The 6,192-nt window shown below is 36.5% G+C and overlaps 1 non-coding gene across 1 annotated transcript; it reads left to right on the top strand.

The window, feature by feature from the left end:
• The first annotated feature begins 1,329 nt into the window (after positions 1-1,329).
• LOC113919049 lies at positions 1,330-1,435 on the top strand. Its single transcript, XR_003518792.1, has one exon. It is a non-coding gene; the product is annotated as a U6 spliceosomal RNA (small nuclear RNA).
• Positions 1,436-6,192: the final 4,757 nt, after the last annotated feature.

Below are 6,192 nucleotides of genomic sequence, written 5' to 3'. Positions count from 1 at the left end.
TTTCTGTACCACTTAATATCAGGTAGTACACAACTTATTATATTAAATAACTAAAAGCTTGGTTTACTAGTTTTATTAGTTTTTTTAATTGGCCTATTATACCAATTTATAAAATCTGAACATTTCTTATAAGAATTAGAAACTTCTGTTCTATTATACTGAAGTCAGATAAATGACTCATGAAAATGTTAGAATCATACTGATAATTTAAGTATATATATATATACACACAAGTATATATGCTTAATTAAGTATATATATATACACACACACTCTTTATATATATATATATATATATATATATATATATATATATATATATATATATATACAAATCAAATCTTTGATTACCTAAATTCAATTTTTGTTTTTGGTAATACTACATTTAAATGTATAATATGCCCAGGTGTTATTGGTTCTTAAATACCAATATCCATGCTTCATAGTAGAAAAATTGCTGGGACACCTAGGTGGCTCAATTGGTTAAGCGACTGCCTTCCACTGGGGTCATGATCCCAGGGTCCTGGGATCAAGCCCCACATCGGGCTCCCTGCTCAGCAGAGCCTGTTTTTCCCTCTGCCTGCCACTCCCCCTGCTTGTGCTCGCTCTCTCTCTGACAAATAAATAAATAAAATCTTTAAAAAAAATTGCTTAGTTTGGGAATAAAATTATATTATATACTCAGGGTCATCTGTATTAATATATGTGACTTTTTGGTTCAGAAATATACTCCTACAGGCTCAACTTTCAAAAATATTTTATATTCCGTGTTTAATATCAGGAAGCTTTAATTTTACAATATGTTAATACAAAAGACTTGATAGCTCTGTGAAAACTTTTGTAAGACAGAGAAATTATACTAGTCACTTGCATTACAGTTAAAATATTCAAATAGATATATTTATTACTATAATCAGTTACTATGAATCATTCTTATTTGATATATAGTGGAAATAAAATATGAAATATTCCTCTGAAGGCAAAAGTATACAATCACATTTCCATAAGAGTGAGGAAGTAAAATAAAGCATTTACCTCTGAACTCTCTATATATTCCAAAGAATTTGCAAACTTTAATTTATGACTAAATCTAAAAGGGAATACTTATGAAATAAATTTATCTGAATATCCAATGTACTCCCAAAAATGGAACTCTTACTTAGACTAAAACTCTGATGGAATTCAGTAAAGGCATTTCTGTAGTTATTCAGAAAGATGAATGGCTACTAAATGAAACATTAATGACAATGGCCACTCTGGCTCTGAATAAATGTGATAATCCTTTTCCCTTAAAAAAAAAAAAAAAAACAACGGAATTCTTCTATGTTAGTGCTCACTTCAGTAGCACATATACTACAATGGGAACAATACACAGAAGATTAGCATGGCCCTGTGCAAGGATAACACGCAAATTCTGAACGCAGTCCATATTTTTTAAGATATGGAAGCAACCCAAATGTCCATCAGTAGATGAATGGATAAAGAAGATGTGTACACACACACACACACATATACACACACACGTGTACATACATATACTTATATGTATATGTTTATATATATACATATACATATTTACTGGAATATTACTCAGCCACAAAAAGGATGAGATCTTGCCCTTTGTGACAACATGGATGGACCTAGAGGGTATTAGGCTAAGTGAAATAAGTCAAATAGTCGAAAGACAAATACCATATGATTTCACTTACATGTGGAATCTAAAAAACAAATGAAGAGACAAACAAAAAGCAGAACCAGACCTATAAATTCAGAGAACAAACTGATGGTTGCCAGAGGGGAGAGGGGCAGGGGTATGGGCAGTATGGGTGAGGGCGAGTGGGAGATGCAGGCTTCCAATTGAGGAATGAATGGGCCACGAGAATGGAGGGTATAAAATAAGGAATGTAGTCAATGGCATTGTAATAGTATCGTATGGTGACAGATGGTGACTTGCACTTGTGGCAAGCATAGTACAAAGCATAGAGATGTTGAATCACTATGTTGTACACCAGAAACTGGCGTGGCACTGTGTGTCAACTATACTCAAAAAAAAAAAAAAAAAAAGGACAGTGTATCATCAAGATTTAGATATGTTATAAATAAAAGCTTGCCTTGTTCCCATATTTTAAAATAAATAGTTCTAAAATTCTTTAGAATAAATAAATATTTATTTATTTATTCATCAGAGAGAGAGAGAGAAGCAGGGGGAGCAGCAGGCAGAGGAAGAAGCAGGCTCCCTGCCGAGCAGGCAGCCCAATGTGGAACTCAATCCCAAGACCCTGGGATTATGACCTGAGCTGAAGGCAGCCGCTTAACCGACTGAGCTACCCAGGCGCCCCTAGAATAAATATTTTAAAAGACTGATATCTTGACCTTGGTGGAGAAGGCATGGCCATGTCTCACTGAATGGCAGAGAAGTCACTGTGGTACTGTGTCAGCAAAGACTTCCAGAAATCTGCTGTCTAGGGTCTCAGAGAAAGCTAGTCACAGGGAGACATCAGCCCAGAGGCATTCTGCTACAGTACCAGCAGGGGAAGCTGCTGGCAGCTAAGCTCTGCTGACCACCGGCACCACGGGAGGTAGAAGATGGAGAAGCTGCAACTGCCACAGGAGCCTGCTGAGTGAGCATACACTGGAACCAGGAAGCAAAGCCCTTTTCTCCTCCAAACCCTCTCCATCATGTACTTGCAAAGCCTCGAAGCTTGGTGACAATGGAAAAATACTTAGGGTCCCAAATCCATTTTCACAAAGTAATATAAAAGAGTGAATTTGGCTTTTTCTTCTGAGTGGTTTTTCTGTCCTCTGCATGCAGTGTTCAGTGCTACAATGCTTGGTTATATCAAATCAGTCAAAGGAGAAAGATCATGAAGAATTTCATGATTCTAAGGTTTCTAAGGGCAAGGTCTGGAAGTGGCATGTATCATTTCTATTTACGTGTCTTTGACAAGAACTCGGTCAGTCATATGCTCACACCTAACTGCCAAGACAGGATAGCAAATGTAGTTAAGCTGGCGCCCAGGAAGAAGAAACGTTTTTTTTGTGTGTGTGGTTTTATTTATTTGTTTGTTTTGTTTTTTTAAATTTATTTGAGAGAGAGAGTGATAGAGATTGAGAAAATGAGTGTGTGGAGGGGGAGAGGCAGAGGGAGAAGCAGACTCCCTGCGGAGCCCAGATGCGGGACTGGATCCCAGGAGTCAAAAGCAGACGCTTAACTGACTGAGCCACCCAAGCGCCCGAAGAAATGGTTTTGGTGACTCGTTAGTCTCTGTCATAGATTATTTCTCTTAATTTATTATTTTATTTTTCCTGAAAGCACTGCATCTTACTGCTGGTCACCATTACCCCTGGCCTGGTTGATAGTAATATATGCATGTAATAACCTCAGATGTCAGCTGGAGCCCCTCCAGTCCACTAAAATCTGATGATGGTGGTAATGTGTGTACATATATATTGAGATGTCAGCTAAGATTCCTCTGCCCATGGAGTTCCAGATAAGATTTGCCCCAGTTTCTTGCCCCCAGAGAGGTCTGCAAATTCCCAGAGTGCCTATATTCTTATAGACTTCTCCATGCCTAACTTCTGCTTTCATATACACTGCTGACATTCCTCACCGCTCTGATCCAGATATGAAATCCAAATCTTCCATCGATTTCCACTCAAAAGTACTTGCTTAACCACCACACTTGTGGGTATGGAAGACTTTACAGAGGAGATTTAATGATAGGAGGAGGAATAATTTCAAACTATATACTAGGCAGCCTCTCCTTTAGTACCGACTTCTGGGAAATTTCTGAGGCTTTTCACCTCATCTGGTTTACTTCTTCACATCACCTCGAGGCTCCCTTTTTCCCCAGAGTCTCTTTACTCCCCAGAGTCAAACAGATCCCTTTTGCTTTGTCATACAGAACAATTTAACCATTTTTATTAGTTGTTTCTTAAGTTCCTACTGACACCAGTGTTCTTGGGAGCCTTATTTTCCATCCCCAAGGACTCTAAATGTACTTTAAGAGAAATCCATGCGCTGGTTGTTAAAGCCAAAATTTTCACATTATTTCATACAAAGCCAAATGACTTGATACTGACTATGCTAAGTGAGTTCTACCAGATCAGCATTCCCAACATGTGTTCTATAGTGCACCAGTCCTATGAGATAATCTGAAGGCAAAAATAAATAAACAAATGAGATCTATGACCAAGTAATTTTAAGAATCCTTGCATACTACATTCCTCTTCTTGGAAATTCACAATGCATATTAAGCATAATGAAAGCTGGGAAAAGTTATGTATCTGTTTAGCTGTGATAGTAGCTAACTTATTTGATGACATAACCTGTTTTTCCCCACAAAATACCCTTTAATGTACAGAATGTACAGAATGTAGAAAGTCCCTTCTAGCTATAATGTTCTGAAATACTGTAATTCTTAAGCACCTATATGACTAATGACAAAACATCCATAAAAGAAAGAAAGAAAGAAAAAAAAAAAAACATCAGAGCAACAGCCTGGCCAGAATAGGAGCTGTCGCACACTTTCTCATTGGGTCACCCTCTTGGGTGACCACTGCCTCCACCCAGAGTTTTAAGTCGTCTAGTCATTCTAAGAGGGTGAGGCAGAGCCTCTCAAAGACTAATCAGAAATGAACAGGAAAAAGAAAAAGCAAATTTCCCAGCTGGTGCTGAAAGCTCCGTTTCTATACTTTCACCTTCAACAAGGCTACTTGAGTCAGGGCTTTGTCTGTCTGCCTGACAAACATCCCCTCCCTCTTTCCTCTTTGTATTCATCCACTCTAGGATCCCTGTGTTCTCTTGCGGTAAGCTGCTTCTGCTCCCTGCACTCCTCCCCAGTACCCCCCTAACCCCATATTTAACCTTTCACTACTCCTGGTCTTAACTCTTGATCTTTTTGGCCAAAAGGACACTTGGTTGTAATGTAACCAAATTTTATAGTAAGTCAGCAGTCTAGACAGTAGATGACTTTTATTGCCCCTTCTAACCTTGACACTATGAAGTAGTTAGACCTTTGCTCTGGTAGAACATGCTGACTACCAAATTTTTAAAAATATATCTTAAATGAGAAATACTGTTGGGTAGCACAATTCACTTGAATATTGTCACCAAGGCACAGGCCCACATTTTTATCAGATTGAAAGTGTCTTGGAAAACACATAGTGTGATATAAATACAGTAAATCACCAGTATTTCCTGTCATTTTCTTGAAGAAGTATTTATTTCTACTGTTTGAGTACTTCAGACTCTGAAATAAATGTACTGAAGTCTCCTCCTTTCAGATAAATTAACTTCTTTTAAAAAAAGGTAGAAGTCTTTATATTTACTGACTACAAGTTCTTTGCCTGATATATGTGTTTCAAGTATTATCACCCAGTCTAATGGCTTACCTTTCATTTTCTTAATGGAGTCTTTTAAATAGCAGAGTTTTAAAATTTTAAGTTCAATTTATCCATTTTCTTCCAGAATATTTATATTTTTAGCTTTTATGTTTAAGTTTATAATCCATCTCAAAAGAAAGTTCATGAAGGATATAAGGTAGAGATCAAGGTTAATTATTTTTCATATATTTATCTGGTTGTTACAGCACCATTTGTTGAAAAAAATTTCCTTTCTCCAATGAAATTCTTAGTGCCTTCATTAAAAATCTATTGACCAAAAATGGTGGATCTATTTCAGACTCTTAAAGACTTTAATTAAATGCCTCAGTTTCTATGTTCTCTGCCCTTGGCCTACCAACAAAACTTTAATGCAGTAAATTTTAACTTAATCTAGTCTTTTAATCTAGTACTTAATCATTGCTCAAATTCATAGTAGAAGTTTATAAGAAGCATTTTAAGCTAGTCAAAAATATATTTGTAAGGCATAAAAACTGATTAATAAATCCAGTGTCTATGCTATAAAATTTATACACTGCCACCTCAACATCTTTTAAATCCTGTAACTATCTTCTTTTCCTTTCCAAATCTCTGAAGTTCTTCTTCCTATACTTTTTCTTTTTCTCCCTAATATTTTTATTATTCTTAATGTCTTCCCATACAATGGTTATCTTATTCCTATATTAAAGGTAACTAGATTTTTCTTTTGTTGAATGAATCTTTATAAAAGAGGCTCCTCTGGCCCACATCATCTTTTTCTTTTGGCTAAGCCCCCTGAGTGTCTTCATCAAGTATTCACTACACAAACTT

Source organism: Zalophus californianus, chromosome 1, assembly GCF_009762305.2.
Source record: "Zalophus californianus isolate mZalCal1 chromosome 1, mZalCal1.pri.v2, whole genome shotgun sequence".
Classification (NCBI taxonomy): Eukaryota; Metazoa; Chordata; class Mammalia; order Carnivora; family Otariidae; genus Zalophus; species Zalophus californianus.
The sequence above is the reverse complement of the archived record's forward strand: the minus strand, read 5'-3'. Positions and strand labels throughout refer to the sequence as shown.